This window comes from Pelobates fuscus, chromosome 1 (genome assembly GCF_036172605.1).
Source record: "Pelobates fuscus isolate aPelFus1 chromosome 1, aPelFus1.pri, whole genome shotgun sequence".
Classification (NCBI taxonomy): domain Eukaryota; kingdom Metazoa; phylum Chordata; class Amphibia; order Anura; family Pelobatidae; genus Pelobates; species Pelobates fuscus.
The window spans coordinates 54254481-54272012 of NC_086317.1; the positions used below are offsets into that span (position 1 = coordinate 54254481).

A 17532-nucleotide genomic window follows, 5' to 3' on the forward strand; every position below is an offset into this window, starting at 1 on the left:
TCCTTACACACACTCAATGCACCCTGTGCACACACACACAATCATGCAATCCTTACACACACAATGCATTCCTTACACACACTCAATGCACCCCGTACACACACTCAAAGCACCCCTTACAGACGTACACACTGCATCCCGTACATACACAGAATCACACCTTGCAGCCCTTACACATACAAACACAGATTCACACAATGCATTCCTTACACACATATCAGGACATCCCCTACACACTCCACCCCCTGTGAACAAACTCATTGGTGGAACGTGAAGAGGACCCTGGGACCCAGACCTTGAGCTGTGTAAAGGGCCCCCAAAAAATGGAGCTGCTTCCCGTTCTCACAGAACATTGATTTTTGGGACCACAGTTAGAAACAGCCTCCAGAGAGCCTGTTCTACACCAGACCAGTGGAGCCAGACTGCAGCTAGAGCCCATCTGGTTGTAAGTAGGCAATCTAGCATATTATTCGTGGCACTAATCTCTAATTTACCTCACATTAAAGAAACACTATAGTCCCCAGAAGCACTGCAGCTTAATGTAGTGGTCCTGGTGTCTATAGCCTGTCCCTGCAGGCCTTTTAATGTAAACACGGCGGCAATCCAGCACTGGCGTTAGTTAACATGGCAGAAAAATAATTGGAAAGGGTTAGGGGGGCTACTAATAAGGATAGGGGGAGAGGGGTAGGTAGAAAAATAATTGGAAGGGGTTAGGGGGGCTACTAATATGGATGGGAGGAGGGGGGAGGTAGACAAATTATTGGAAGGGGTTAGGGGAGTACTAATATGAATGGAAGAGGTAGGGTGGGTTCCAATATGCATGGAAGGGGTTAGGGGGTACTAATATGCATGGAAGTGGTTAGGGGGGTACTAATATGCATGGAAGGGGTAGGGGGTTACTAATATGCATGGAAGGGGTAGGGGGTTAATATGCGTGGAAGGGGTAGGTGGGGTTCTTTTGTGCATGGAAGGGGTAGGGGTGGTTCTAAGATTTATGGGAAGGGTAGGGGTGGTTCTAATCAGGAGGATCCCGGCGCTGTATCCGGGTAAGTAAGACCCCTTCCTTGTAGTGACCCTTTAATGTTATTATTTAATCATTTATATAGCGACTGCAAATTCCGTAGCGCTGTACAATGGTATAAACAACTCCTAGTTTACGGAATAAGAATATACCCGGCGAGTAAAAATGCTATCCCCCCAGATTTTTTGGGGTTCCTACGCCCATGCCAGCAGCTTCGGCGGGTGCAGAGCTACAGACCATGTGATAGGTGTCCTGCAAGGTCAGCAAATCAGTACGTTGCCGCGGATTACCATAGCAAAGTTCTGACACTCGCGAGACACCCATCACGTGGTCTGCAGCTCAGCACCAAACACACATACACACACACACATATATACACAAACACACGTAATTGCAGAACAGAGTCACTTTGTGTGTATATATATATATATATATATATATATATATATATATATATATATATATACATATATATATATACATACACACACACACACAGTGAGGGAAAAAAAGTATTTGATCCCCTGCTGATTTTGAACATTTGCCCACTGACAAAGAAATGATCAGTCTATAATTTAAATAGTAGGTGTATTTTAACAGTGAGAGACAGAATTAAAAAAAAAAAAACAGAAAAACATGTCAAAAAAGTTATAAATTGATTTGCATTTCAATGAGTGAAATAAGTATTTAATCCCCTATCAATCAGCAGGATTTGTGGCTCCCAGGTGTCTTTTATACAGGTAACAAGCTGAGATTAGGAGCACTCTCTTAAAAGGAATGCTCCTAATCTCAGCTCGTTACCTGTATAAAAGACACCTGTCCATAGAAGCAATCAATCAGATTCAAAACTCTCCATCATGGCCAAGACCAAAGAGCTGTCCAAGGATGTCTCAGACAAGATTGTAGACCTACACAAGGCTGGAATGAGCTACAAAACTATTGCCAAGCAGTTTGGTGAGAAGGTGACAACAGTTGGTGCAATGATTTGCAAATGGAAGAAACACAAAAGAACTTTCAGTCTCTCTTGGTCTGGTGCTCCATGGACGATCTCACGTTTCAACGGCCCAGAACTACACAGGAGGATCCTGTTAATGATCTCAAGGCAGCTGGGACCATAGTCACCAAGAAAACAAATTGTTAACACACTACGCCCTGAAGGACTGCAATCCTGCAGCGCCCGCAAGGTCCCCCTGCTCAATATAGCACATATACAGGCCTGTCTAAAGTTTGCCAAAGAATGATTCAGAGGAGAACTGGGTGAAAGTGTTGTGGTCAAATTAGACCAAAATCGAACTCTTTGGTATCAACTCAACTCGCTGTGTTTGGAGGAGGATGAATGCTGTTTTTCTGTTAAGGGGACAGGGAAATTGCACCGCATCAAAGGGACGATGGATGTGGCTATGTACCATCAAATCTTGGTTGAGAACCTCCTTCCCTCAGCCAGGGCATTGAAAATGGGTCATGGATGGGTATTCCAGCATGACAATGACTCAAAACACACAGCCAAGGCAACAAAGAAGTGGCTCACGAAGAAGCACATTAAGGTCCTGGAGTGGCCTTGCCAGTCTCCAGACCTTAATCCCATAGAAAATCTGTGGAGGAAACTGAAGGTTTGAGGTGCCAAACGCCACCCTCGAAACCTTAATGATTTGGAGAGAATCTGCAAAGAGGAGTGGGACAAAATCCATCCTGAGATGTGTGCAAATCTGGTGGCCAACTACAAGAAACATCTGACCTCTGTGATTGCCAACAAGGGTTTTGCCACTAAGTCAAATACTTATTGACATGCAAATCAATTTTGACAAGCGTTTTTCTTTTTTTTATTCTGTCTCTCACTGTTAAAATACACCTACCATTTAAATTATAGCCGGATTAACTCTTTGTCAGTGGGCAAATGTTCAAAGTGTGTGTGTGTGTGTGTGTGTGTGTGTGTGTATCTAAACACACAAAGTGACTCATTTCTGCAATGACAAATTGTTTTTTTAAGCACTAAGCAAAGGCACTGTACTAGGTAAATTGTTGTAAGCTATTCAAATCTAATTTTGTGATTAGATGATCTGACTAAAGAGGATCACAAATGCAATCACAGAAGGATCACTCGGCAAGAAGCCTTTTGTTCTTGCCATTTCATCCCTACAAACAAATGCAGAGAAAATAGTAACTTGTAAAGCAGTAATACCATCATACATTAACGTCTGAATACTACAGTGTCCTTATAATGTCATGCCTAGTTAAACACCATGGCACAACAATTTGTCTCATTCAAAGTGTCAAATCTATTTCATTTTGTTTTTGATCCAATTTGCCGCTACAAACGTCAAGCTACTTTCAGAAGCAGTGAGCAAGGTCATTTATAAACAGAATATCTGGTCACTGATCTTGACAAGGGTCAACAGCAATTATGAAGGGTAAGAAGTATGATAGAAGACAATATTTTTAGAACAGTGACACACAGATTTTGCCATTTAAAATTCTTACAAGGAGACTAGAGTGGAATGGCCAACAGTCTGACCTTTGTCATATGGCAATTTTATGGAAGGCTTAAAAAAAACTAGCCTGGAATTTAAACTACATGCATCCCAGAAATTTTTACGATGACATTACTATATATCCATGGTCTTTACCAATTTAACAATTATACACCCCCAGTTTGAGATTCCACTATAAGCACTAGGTGATGCTTATTTTGTTTTACATGTGTTTAATAATTTATTATTCCTCAAAGTGGATATTAACATTCACAATTCCCAGTATTTACCAGGATAATTATTGCCAAATCCTTTGAAGCGATGAGGCAATTTCTCTCTACCTCTACACAGTATCATGGCCCGCCTATTGAGTATACGATGGAACTACTATCCTTGACACTCTACAACAACTACTTTAGATTTGAGACACAATGGTATCTACAAGTCTCCGGCACGTCCATGGGGGCAGCGATGGCCCCCATGTACGCTAACACATATATGTTCGACTTCGAACAAAAGTATATACTCACACAATACCAGGAGCAAATAGCCCGATATTATCGTTATATCGACGATATTCTAATCCTATGGAAGGGCACACTAGAGGAAGCGAGTACATTTGTCAAATATATCAACGAGTTGCCAACACCAATCAAAGTGACCTCATGCATTGACCATAAAAATGTCCAATTCTTGGATCTAGACCTAACGGTCATTAATCACAAGCTAGAGTTCAAACTCTATACCAAGCCGACCGACCGCAACACTATCCTTCACTTTGACAGTTTCCATCCACAGCACCTGAAAGAGTCTCTGCCCCTCTCTCAGTTTCTTAGAGTACACAGACTCAATTCCCAGGAAGATCAACGGGAGGAACAACTCAAAATTATGTACTCTAAATTTATGAAGAGAGGTTATAGACGTCCAGTATTGGAAAAAGCACTGGGCCAAGCCAGAGAACGATATCAGAAGGGAAATGACCCCCTAAAAGAATCAACTCACCGGATTGTTTTTCCAATGAAACTAACCACCGCAAGCAAAGAAATTATCGAATCTGTCAACCGGAACATCTTGCGACACGACCCTACACTTCCAACAGAACTGACACATAAGCCTATGTTTTGTTATAGGAGGAATAAAAATCTTAGAGATTTATTAGTTAAAACAGACCCTATCCACTGCTATACCCCCCCTGTAACAGTGAAAACAAACAATGGCTGTGTCAGGTGCCTAGGCTGTGTCACCTGTGGACACATTATCCCGTCTAAAATTTTGTCACATCCCCACACAGGCAAAACATATAAAATCAGACACAGGATACATTGTCGCACAGAGTTCGTGATATATAAACTCACATGCCCTTGTGGATTGAGTTATATCGGCAAGACAGAAACTGCTCTATGCGAAAGAATAAGGGGCCACAGATCAAGTATCCGACTAGCCTATCGTGATGGCAAGTCGGACAAACCTGTGGCCCGACATTTCTTGGAAAAACTACACCCACTTTCAGCCTTGCGCTGCGTGGCATTTGACCATGTGCCGGTGGCAGCTAGAGGAGGGGATAGAGCGAAACTCCTGTTGCAAAGAGAAACACACTGGATTGTAGAACTAGATACTGTTTCCCCCAGAGGGTTAAATGAAAAATGTTCTTTCAGTCCTTTTTTATGAATTATGTCTATATCTGGTTGCATACTACTTCTAGCAATTAATTAATATTCTTTTCCTCTCACATAGGGTATATGGATCTGGAATACTCCTGGTAGTCACTCTTGTATGTGGCTCAGGGGTATATCTTTTTATTATAATTTTAATTATATGTTTTATGTTAATGTTGGACAATTCTTTTGTCCATAAGAATAAGAGGATATGTATAGTAAATGGTTATAACTACAGTATGGACACTCATCCTGTTCTATTTATGCTGATTTCTCAATATATGTCTATCAAGAGCAATCACTATTTCAAATGGACATGACCCTTATTCACATTCACATATATATAAGCTTCTTCTTTAGCTTTTTCTCTTACTACATGTACACTCTAGTTATATTTAAGTATCGTACACATCTTTCCTCACACACATTTTTATTATAGATCAGGCACATGTTTTATACATTTTATATATCTCATAGAGTCACATTTCGACACATAGCCATCTAAAGATTATATACATGGCTAGTTTACCCCTTGAATACTTAGTTTATTTACACATTTAGTTCATTTACACATTTTGACACATTTTTTACATTTAATAATCTTGTCACGTCACTATCAGATGTATATACTATACAGACTGTTTAGTCTGAGTTTTTGTCCACTACTATAGAGATAGGTCTGTCCACATTTGTTAAGTATTAGACTTTAGAGCCATCAGTCCGTTCTATCTGATATTTTCGTCCTGCACCAGCTGATCGAGTACTGCAATCCGTTGTCATCGGGGGGAGTATCCTAACATGGGGGAAGGCTCTTGCGAGAGCGGCTGATCACAGGGTAAGCAAACCGGACTGAATGTATCAGCGGTTGCATAGAAACCGTGACGCACCCAGTGTTTGAACCTCCTCTCGGTCATGTGACACGGAAGTACAGGCCGGGTATCTGACATGCGCAGTATCTCTGAGTGCATGCCGAAAATCGGAATGAACTGATTTCAGCTGAACAGGTGAGTGTCTATTGGTTATGTTATTTTAAGATGTCCTTTATAAGTGTGCTTTGCATGATACATAATGTCTTTGGTGTCCTGATGAAAGCTCCGACCGGGAGCTGAAACGTTGACTGTAATAGTACCTACCATAATAAACTGGAAAAGAAAATCCATGAGTGCCGGTAATATTCTTCTTTTTTATATATATATATATATATATATATATATATATATATATATATATATATATATATATATATATATATATATATATATATATATATATATATATATTAGATCATGTACAGGTCTGGTCTTCTATCTGATAGTAGTAAAAGAAAAGTATATTGCAAAATAATCCCTTATTTTTCAATGAAATAAAAAATTCAAAGCAAAATAAAAATAGCATAAAAGATTCTGCAGCTTCACAGTTAAGAGAGGCGGTATGTAGCTATGAGCAGATGCTTCGCTTAGCAAGAAGCATTCATTCTTATTCTATAAGGCTCTCTCCAGCAGAGATTTAAAATAAAAAGGTGTCTATTCCCCAAAAAAGGTTCAAATCAACACAGAAAGAGTAGAACTGTTTTGTAACAGGATAGCAGCCATAGTGTAGCTGGCATCAGCTTACATACAGGATTTTTCATTGTTTTGTGAACCAGGCTGTATACAATAATCAAAAAGACACATGGGAGTGAGAGCCCAGTTCAGATTGTGAATCTGCACTCCGCCCATAAAGTATGGACAGCTTGAACTGAATTCCAGCTACCTGATTGACGCTCTTTGCCAGTGATTTTTTAGAAAATCTTTGCAGTTTTAGTACACTCTAAGAGATGAGATTGGGCACAGGGTACTCTCTGCATCGTCAACTGTGAAAGTTGTGAGGTTGTTCAAAGAGATTGTGGGAAAAAAGCCAAAATACTATTCTTTTTAATTCTTATCGGCTGACGTTCCAGACATGCACTAGGCAGGAAGCTATTTTTTTTATTCTTTTAGCCTTGAGGGGATTGGGATTCAGGCATTCAAGATACCGGGAGCAAGACATCTGGGGCTCAGGACTTACGTATATCGGGAGCAAGGCTTCCGAGGCTCAAGCATTCTGGATACAGGCACCAGGGCCTCCAGGAAAAAAACAAAACAAAAACCAACAAAAGAAAAGAATCAATGGAGGGAAATGAAATAAAAATTATGACAGGTGGATTGTATGAAAATGTGTATTTGTATGGCCAAAATAGTTAAAGGAACAATATAGGCAGCCAGACCATTTCAGCTCATTGAAGTGGTCTGGGTGCAGTGTCCCAGGTCCCTTAACCCTGCAAAGGTAATTATTGATGGATGGCTGACGGTGGGGGAGGGGCGAGGGTGTACCCGTGTCAATGCCGAGGGACATCAGCACTGGAACTAGGTAAGTGACAGAAGAGGTTTTTAACCCATGACAGAGGAGGGCAGCTATGGTGCCAGGAAAACTAGTTTGTTTTCCTGGCATTTGTTTTCCTTTAAAAATATAACAAGCATTTTAAAGGATACTCAAGACAATATGATGACCTATTTAGGAATAAATATACCAGATCTGATCTGAATCTTTTGCATTTCTGATTAAAAACCATGACATTCTTTAGATCTGATAAAATAAAAACTTTCCTAAATGCTTGCTGTTTCCAAATTTTGTTAGTCACACATCACAAAGAATTAGAATCTCCATCACACGTGAACAACCACCTACTAAGAAAATGAATTCTCACTTTAATTACAACATACCTCAGCAACTATGCATTTCAGTCTAACTAACCTGAACTTAATACTTCCTCCTTGCTTATTCCCACCCAACTTTTAAATGCCTATTCTACTACACGCTAATATTAACATGGTTATTTACCAAAGAGAATTTCAATGGTAATGTCACCATAGCAAAAAATGCTTAATATACAATTGTATTAAGCCATCAGCATGAATATTGCTTTTTAATTATAATGCAATTCAGTCTAAGGCTAAGTTACATTCATTTAGAATTATCCACCTATTTCACATAAAATGTAATTCAACAACAGTTTAAAAATGCCATGATTTACTACCGAATATATCCTCCAAAACACAATTATCATGAATTACAAAGTACAACACAGAAACAGCATGTCTTTGACTGTTGATTAACTCAATTTTTATCTGCAATCAGATGTTGAAAACCAAAATTATGCAACTTCAGTCAAATAAACTGTGAAATAACAACAACCAAATTATATTTCCCAATCTTCTTTTTAACTCCTTAAGGACGGAGGCAATTGTACAAGTTCTGATCAAAACAAAACCTGAAATTTCAGCTTTATGTCTGTTTAACCATAATTTACTTTTCATATTAAGTGTACCCACACTTATATATAATTTTGTTCAGGAGAAAAGGGGTTTTCATTTCACATCAAATATTTACAAATGAAACATAATTTAATTTGAATAAATTTTTTTAAAAAAAGTATGAGAAATTAAGACATTTTGTTTTCCACATGGCATTTTGACAGTGAATGTCATCATACGGTTAGATTTAAAAACACATATTATGCCTCGTTTCCACTGAGCGGATCGGTTCGGGTCGGTACAGTTTGGAAGGTTTAGAATGGACCAGCCCATTCTGGTGAGCGTTTCCACTGCAAGTCAAACCTTTCAGGGCCATGCGGGGTTTAGAAAAAATGCTCTTCCTGTCCACCAATCAATGGATTGTATAGTAGCTCCGCCCTAACTGAACCGTTCCATTTCCTATGGCCCTACATCTGAAGCAGGACCCTGAATGGATCGGTACAGTTCGCTTGTAAGGACTAGTTTCATAATGGAAACACCCAAAATAGCGAACCGTACCGAACCGATCAGTGGAAACGAGGCATAAGTGTGGAAACGTACAGGGTCATATGTAGGGCTTTCCCCCTTTTCAGTTTTTACACATGGAAATTTGCCAGACTGCTGGGCCTATGTTGCCTTTGAGACAGTATGACATCCCAGCAATGTGTATAACCCCCATCATGGCATACCATTTGCAAAAGTAGACAACCCAGGGTGTTTAACATTGGGTATGCCAGTCGTTTTTTAGAAGCCACTTAGTCTTAGGCTAAATTTAGCATTCATATTAGTTTTTTTTTTTTAATTTTTCACACACAAACTGCACTTCCAATGATGATATCATCGCTGTGATACGTTTTATTGTTTTGAAACACTCATATGTGTTCAGCGAGGTCTCCTGAGTACAAAAGTATCCCCCATGTACAGGTTTTTTGGTGTTTTGGAAAGTTACAGGTTCAAATATAGAGCTTGCAAATTCAATTCTCTGAACTTTTACTCCCAATATATCAACACGAAGGAGAGCACTCACTGGATTTGTAGTATTCTTATAATTACTATAGTTATTATAACAAAATTATAAAAAAAAAATAGAGCTCTCATCAACTAAAGCCCATTTCAGCTAACACAGACCTAAATGTTCACATTAAAAAAGACACAACAGGAGGGTAAGAGCAATTTGATACAAATGAAGGGGACAGAATCCAAAGACTCTCTGCACAATAAACACTACAATGAGCTGTAGCAATTACAGGCCTTCCAACAGTCCCAATTATGTTGGGACAGTCCCTATTTTAGGGAACTGTCCTGTTGTCCCAATTTTGTTCTATGAGCTGAATCACTCTCTGCATTGCTTTCTATTTTGGGAGCTGGCCAGCTGTCAATCAGCCTGGCGTACTTGATGCAAGTTGCATCCCTGGAGAAGCCCATAGTGTCTAGTCCACCTGTCCCAATGTTGGGAGGTATGCAGTTAAGCTGTTTAGGGTATTTCTTTGCAAAGTAACATTTGGCACTGCTTAACAAGTGCTCTTTGATTTTAAATGAGTAATAAAACGGGCCCTTTAAATTCAAGATTTTAACAGTTTCCAGTTTTTTTCAGCACTGCATAAAGAAAGTGGACATTTGTTTTCCAGTAGTGCACGATAAAGTCCATAGTTTGCAAACTATCAAGAAATACAGTAAAATTCACAGATTTTACTATTAACATGACGTAAAGTCATGATTTTATTAATGACATGGAGGCAAATATTATGCTGCATTCTTTATTTCCCTCAGCAGCAAAGAAATACATGAAAAATCAATAGAAAACAATCATGAATATTACAATCACAATATTCGCCTGGTAATACAGAGCGTCAATCAGCGACATCCTTATCCTATAACAGGCGGCACTTAGATGAATACTTCCTTTTTCTTTTGATCCCGAAGGAGAACTTGAAACTACAAACCAGAAAAACCAACAGAACAAAGAACAAGATCCAGAATGGTCTTGTAAGGGAGGATCTGCTAGCAAACTCAGAGCACCGTAAGTTGGTCTATTACTCTAAGCAAAAAAAACTTAGTTGATAGATATCCAGCCTCAGAACATCAAGGAACTTAGTGTTATGGATAGATATATGTATACAATTGCACATGGAAACATTCAAGCTCTTCTTGGGCTTCCACCCCGTCTTGCCTAGAAACGGTCTTACACACATCGTCAGGCACCTGTAACGAGTCGCCTTGACTAGAAGCAAGCAGGCCCAGGCAGCGATATACTGTGCGATTAAGCAGGTGACCATTGAGCCGATCAAGGAGGACATAAATCATGAGGTTCAAACAAAGGCTCGCCTTGTGGATCCAGTATTTTACCCTCACTGGTTAGTAATGGCCGACTCACCCTAGTGCCCCGAAGCCCCATTTGTAGCAATTCCATGATAGGTGGCTTGATCCTCCTCAACTCCATAATCTTAATTGGGGTCAGACAGTTCATCGGATGGGTCTGAAACAGACTCATGAGCATACTTCACTGAGATCCAACTCTTTTTGGCAGAGGGTGGATACACTGAATGGAAGCACCTCTAGTAGCCATCTGAGGAGTAGACAGTGGAGGTATCCCTAGGCTGTAATGTAAACACTGCATTTTCTCTGAAAATAGGTACTGCAAATGGGGTATGTCCAGTCTTTGTTAGTAGCCACTTGGTCACAAACACTGGCCAAAATTGGCGTTCAAATTAGTTTTTTGCATTTTTCACACAAAAACTAATATTAACACTAACTTTGGCCACTGTTTGTGACCAAGTGGCTACTAAAAAAGACTGGACATACCCCATTTGAAATATATTGGGTTGTCTACTATTGCAAATGGTATGCAATCATGGGGGTAATTCTCATTCCTGGGCTACAGTCTCATACATACAGTCTCAAAGGCAAATTTCAATGTGAAAAAAACACACACACACACACTGCATTCATTATATACACACACTGTAAATAAATATTCAATTAACATAATTTTTTTTAGGATCTAATTTTATTTAGAAATTTACCAGTAGCTGCTGCATTTCCCACCCTAGTCTTATACTCGAGTCAATAAGTTTTCCCAGTTTTTTGGGGTAAAATTAGGGGCCTCGGCTTATATTCGGGTCGGCTTATACTCGAGTATATACGGTATGTGTATTCCTAACACTGTATAATCCCTTTAAAAGTCAATTAACAGAGCAGGAGATGCAAACTTCTTAATTGAAAATAAAACCATTTATTTTTTAATGAAGGCTGTGTGGGTCACATCTAGAGGAGGTGTGGCTACAGATACCTAAATAGAAACAAAAGTGATTTAATGCCTAAATGACACAGAATTTAGCACTAAGACTTCAGAGGCATGTATAAACAAAAACTGCTTCATTAAGCGAACATTGTTTTGATAGTAATAGTATCCATTTAAGTGAATAAATCTCTTATCTTAGGAGGCTGCCTTCACTCATTACACTACATTACTGTAGGTCACTGATCATAACAAAGCTCTCTGTTGGAGCTCTCATTGTACCCTGCTAGACAGTTGTAAAATATCACTATAAAATAACACAGACTGACTGTTGTGTAGAATCACTATAAAATAATCCAGGCAGTGCAACATAACTGTGTCATATAACTTAACCTGACTGTAATATCACTGTAACATAACTTGAGTAGTATGTGCAACAACATCACTACAGTACACTATAACCCAGGCAGGCTGTTGTGTGATATCTCTATAATATAACTCAATTTGACTGTCATGCAGTACAACTATAAAATAACCCAACCTGGCTGGTTAGTACTAATAGAGTATAACCCAACCTGGCTTACCATACTATAACCCAGACAAGCTGTGTAATATGACTACACTTTAACACGGACAGGCTGCGTAATATCACTATACTATAACTCAGACAGGTTATATAATATCATACTAAAAGCCAGCCTGGTTGTATTATATCATACTATAAACCAGCCTGGTTGTGTTATATCATACTATAAACCAGCCCGGTTGTGTTATATCATACTATAAGCCAGCCTGGTTGTATTATATCATACTATAAACCAGCCTGGTTGTATTACATCATACTATAAACCAGCCTGGTTGTATTACATCATACTAAAAGCCAGTCTGGTTGTATTACATCATACTAAAAGCCAGTCTGGTTGTATTACATCATACTAAAAGCCAGTCTGGTTGTATTACATCATACTAAAAGCCAGTCTGGTTGTATTACATCATACTAAAAGCCAGTCTGGTTGTATTACATCATACTAAAAGCCAGCCTGGTTGTGTTATATCATACTAAAAGCCAGTCTGGTTGTATTACATCATACTAAAAGCCAGTCTGGTTGTATTACATCATACTAAAAGCCAGCCTGGTTGTATTACATCATACTAAAAGCCTGTATGGTTGTATTATATCATACTATAAGCCAGCCTGGTTGTATTACATCATACTAAAAGCCAGTCTGGTTGTATTATATCATACTAAAAGCCAGTCTGGTTGTATTACATCATACTAAAAGCCAGTCTGGTTGTATTACATCATACTAAAAGCCAGTCTGGTTGTATTACATCATACTAAAAGCCAGTCTGGTTGTATTACATCATACTAAAAGCCAGTCTGGTTGTATTACATCATACTAAAAGCCAGTCTGGTTGTATTACATCATACTAAAAGCCAGTCTGGTTGCATTACATCATACTAAAAGCCAGTCTGGTTGTATTACATCATACTAAAAGCCAGTCTGGTTGTATTACATCATACTAAAAGCCAGTCTGGTTGTATTACATCATACTAAAAGCCAGTCTGGTTGTATTACATCATACTAAAAGCCTGTATGGTTGTATTGCATCATACTAAAAGCCTGTATGGTTGTATTATATCATACTAAAAGCCAGCCTGGTTGTGTTATATCATACTATAAGCCAGTCTGGTTGTGTTATATCACACTAAAAGCCAGCCTGGCTATGTAATATCCTACTATAAGTCAACCAGGCTGTTTAATATAATACTATTACCCTGCCTGGTTGAGCAATATTAAAATACCATAAACCAGACAAGCTATGTAATATCACTATACTATGACAGTGGCAGGATTTGTAAAATCATTATACCATAACCCAGATAGACTGTGTAATACAACTATACAATATCTCTGTGTAAAACCACTACACTGTAACACAAACTGTAAGTGTAATATTACCATACTATAACCAAGACAAACGGTGTAATAGTAGTACACTATGAAACTGACAGGCTGTATAATATCACTATACAGTAACATTTACAGGCTATGTAATATCACTATACTATAAATGTGACAGGCTGTGTAATATGACTATACTGTACAACTGACACACTGTGTATTATGCACTGACAGGCTGTGTAATATTACCATACTATACTCTTAAAGACTATGCAATATCACTATACTATAAATGGGACAGGCTGTTTAATGTGACTATACTGTAACACTGGCAGACTGTGTAATATTACTGTTAACACTGACAGGCTGTGTATTATGACTATACTATACTCTGACAGGCTGAGTATTATACAGTAACACTGACAGGCTCTGTAATATCACTATACAGTAACACTGGCAGGCTGTGTATTATGAATCACTGACCGGCTGTGTAATATACAGTAACACTTACAGGCTGTGTATTAAAACTCACTGACAGGCTGTGTATTATACAGTAACACTGACAGGCTGTGTAATATACAGTAACACTGACAGGCTGTGTAATATACAGACTCAATAACAGGCTGGCTATTATAACTCACTGACAGGCTGTGTATTATGACTCACTGACAGGCTGTGTATTATACAGTAACACTGACAGGCTGTGTATTATGACTCACTGACAGGCTGTGTATTATACAGTAACACTGACAGGCTATGTATTATAACTCACTGACAGGCTGTGTATTGTAACTCACTAACAGGCTGTGTATTATACAGTAACACTGACAGGCTGTGTATTATGACTCACTGACAGGCTGGGTATTATACAGTAACACCGACAGGCTGTGTATTATAACTCACTGACAGGCTGTGTATTATAGCTCACTGACAGGCTGTGTATTACAACTCACTGACATGCTGTGTGTTATACAGTAACACTGACAGGCTGTGTATTATAACTCACTGACAGGCTGTGTATTATACAGTAACACTGACAGGCTGTGTATTTTAACTCACTGACAGGCTGTGTATTATACAGTAACACTGGCAGGCTGTGTAATATACAGTAACACTGACAGGCTGTGAATTATACAGTAACCCTGACAGGCTGTGTATTATAACTCACTGACAGGCTGTGTAATATACAGTAACACTGACAGGCTGTTTATTATAACTTGATGACAGGCTGTGTATTATACGGTAACACTGACAGGCTGTTTATTATAACTTACTGACAGGCTGTGTATTATAACTCACTGGCAGGCTGTGTATTATAACTCACTGGCAGGCTGTGTATTATTATGACAGGCTGTGTATTATTATGACAGGCTGTGTATTATACAGTAACACTGACAGGCTGTGTGTTATTATAACAGGCTGTGTATTATAACTCACTGACAGGCTGTGTATTATACAGTAACACTGACAGGCTGTGTGTTATTATAACAGGCTGTGTATTATAACTCACTGACAGGCTGTGTAATATACAGTAACACTGACAGGCTGTGTATTATACAGTAACACTGACAGACTGTGTATTATAACTCACTGACAGGCTGTGTATTATACAGTAACACTGACAGGCTGTGTATTATTAAGACAGGCTGTGTATTATAACTCACTGACAGGCTGTGTATTATTATGACAGGCTGTGTATTATACAGTAACACTGACAGGCTGTGTATTATAACTCACTGACAGGCTGTGTATTATTATGACAGGCTGTGTGTTATTATGACAGGCTGTGTATTATACAGTAACATTGACAGGCTGTGTATTATAACTCACTGACATGCTGTGTATTATAACTCACTGACAGGCTGTGTGTTATTATGACAGGCTGTGTGTTATTATGACAGGCTGTGTGTTATTATGACAGGCTGTGTGTTATTATGACAGGCTGTGTATTATAACTCACTGACATGCTGTGTATTATAACTCACTGACAGGCTGTGTGTTATTATGACAGGCTGTGTGTTATTATGACAGGCTGTGTGTTATTATGACAGGCTGTGTGTTATAACTCACTGACAGGCTGTGTGTTATTATGACAGGCTGTGTGTTATTATGACAGGCTGTGTGTTATTATGACAGGCTGTGTGTTATTATGACAGGCTGTGTGTTATTATGACAGGCTGTGTGTTATTATGACAGGCTGTGTGTTATTATGACAGGCTGTGCGTTATAACTCACTGACAGGCTGTGTATTATTATGACAGGCTGTGTATTATACAGTAACACTGACAGGCTGTGTATTATTATGACAGGCTGTGTATTATAACTCACTGACAGGCTGTGTAATATACAGTAACACTGACAGGCTGTGTGTTATTATGACAGGCTGTGTATTATACAGTAACATTGACAGGCTGTGTATTATTATGACAGGCTGTGTATTATAACTCACTGAGAGGCTGTGTATTATTATGACAGGCTGTGTATTATAACTCACTGACAGGCTGTGTGTTATTATGACAGGCTGTGTGTTATTATGACAGGCTGTGTATTATACAGTAACACTGACAGGCTGTGTATTATTATGACAGGCTGTGTATTATACAGTAACACTGACAGGCTGTGTATTATAACTCACTGACAGGCTGTGTAATATACAGTAACACTGACAGGCTGTGTGTTATTATGACAGGCTGTGTGTTATTATGACAGGCTGTGTGTTATTATGACAGGCTGTGTGTTATTATGACAGGCTGTGTATTATACAGTAACATTGACAGGCTGTGTATTATTATGACAGGCTGTGTATTATAACTCACTGAGATGCTGTGTATTATTATGACAGGCTGTGTATTATAACTCACTGACAGGCTGTGTGTTATTATGACAGGCTGTGTATTATACAGTAACACTGACAGGCTGTGTGTTATTATGACAGGCTGTGTATTATACAGTAACACTGACAGGCTGTGTATTATCACTCACTGACAGGCTGTGTAATATACAGTAACACTGACAGGCTGTGTGTTATTATAACAGGCTGTGTATTATAACTCACTGACAGGCTGTGTAATATACAGTAACACTGACAGGCTGTGTGTTATTATGACAGGCTGTGTGTTATTATGACAGGCTGTGTATTATACAGTAACATTGACAGGCTGTGTATTATAACTCACTGAGAGGCTGTGTATTATTATGACAGGCTGTGTATTATAACTCACTGACAGGCTGTGTATTATAACTCACTGAAAGGCTGTGTATTATTATGACAGGCTGTGTGTTATACAGTAACATTGACAGGCTGTGTATTATAACTCACTGACATGCTGTGTATTATAACTCACTGAAAGGCTGTGTATTATTATGATAGGCTGTGTGTTATTATGACAGGCTGTGTATTATACAGTAACATTGACAGGCTGTGTATTATTATGACAGGCTGTGTATTATAACTCACTGACAGGCTGTGTATTATACAGTAACACTGACAGGCTGTGTATTATAACTCACTGACAGGCTGTGTATTATAGCTCACTGACAGGCTGTGTATTATAGCTCACTGACAGGCTGTGCATTATAACTCACTGACAGGCTGTGTGTTATTATGACAGGCTGTGTGTTATTATGACAGGCTGTGTATTATACAGTAACACTGACAGGCTGTGTATTATAACTCACTGACAGGCTATGTATTATACAGTAACACTGACAGGCTGTGTGTTATTATGACAGGCTGTGTGTTATTATGACAGGCTGTGTATTATAACTCACTGACAGGCTGTGTATTATAGCTCACTGACAGGCTGTGTATTATAGCTCACTGACAGGCTGTGCATTATAACTCACTGACAGGCTGTGTGTTATTATGACAGGCTGTGTGTTATTATGACAGGCTGTGTATTATACAGTAACACTGACAGGCTGTGTATTAT

The 17532-nt window shown here is 38.9% G+C and overlaps 1 protein-coding gene across 1 annotated transcript in view; it reads right to left on the reverse strand.

The window, feature by feature from the left end:
• The window catches only part of GBE1 (1,4-alpha-glucan branching enzyme 1), a 184214-nt gene that overhangs the window by 165997 nt on the left and 685 nt on the right, over nt 1-17532 (reverse strand). The window lies entirely within an intron of this gene.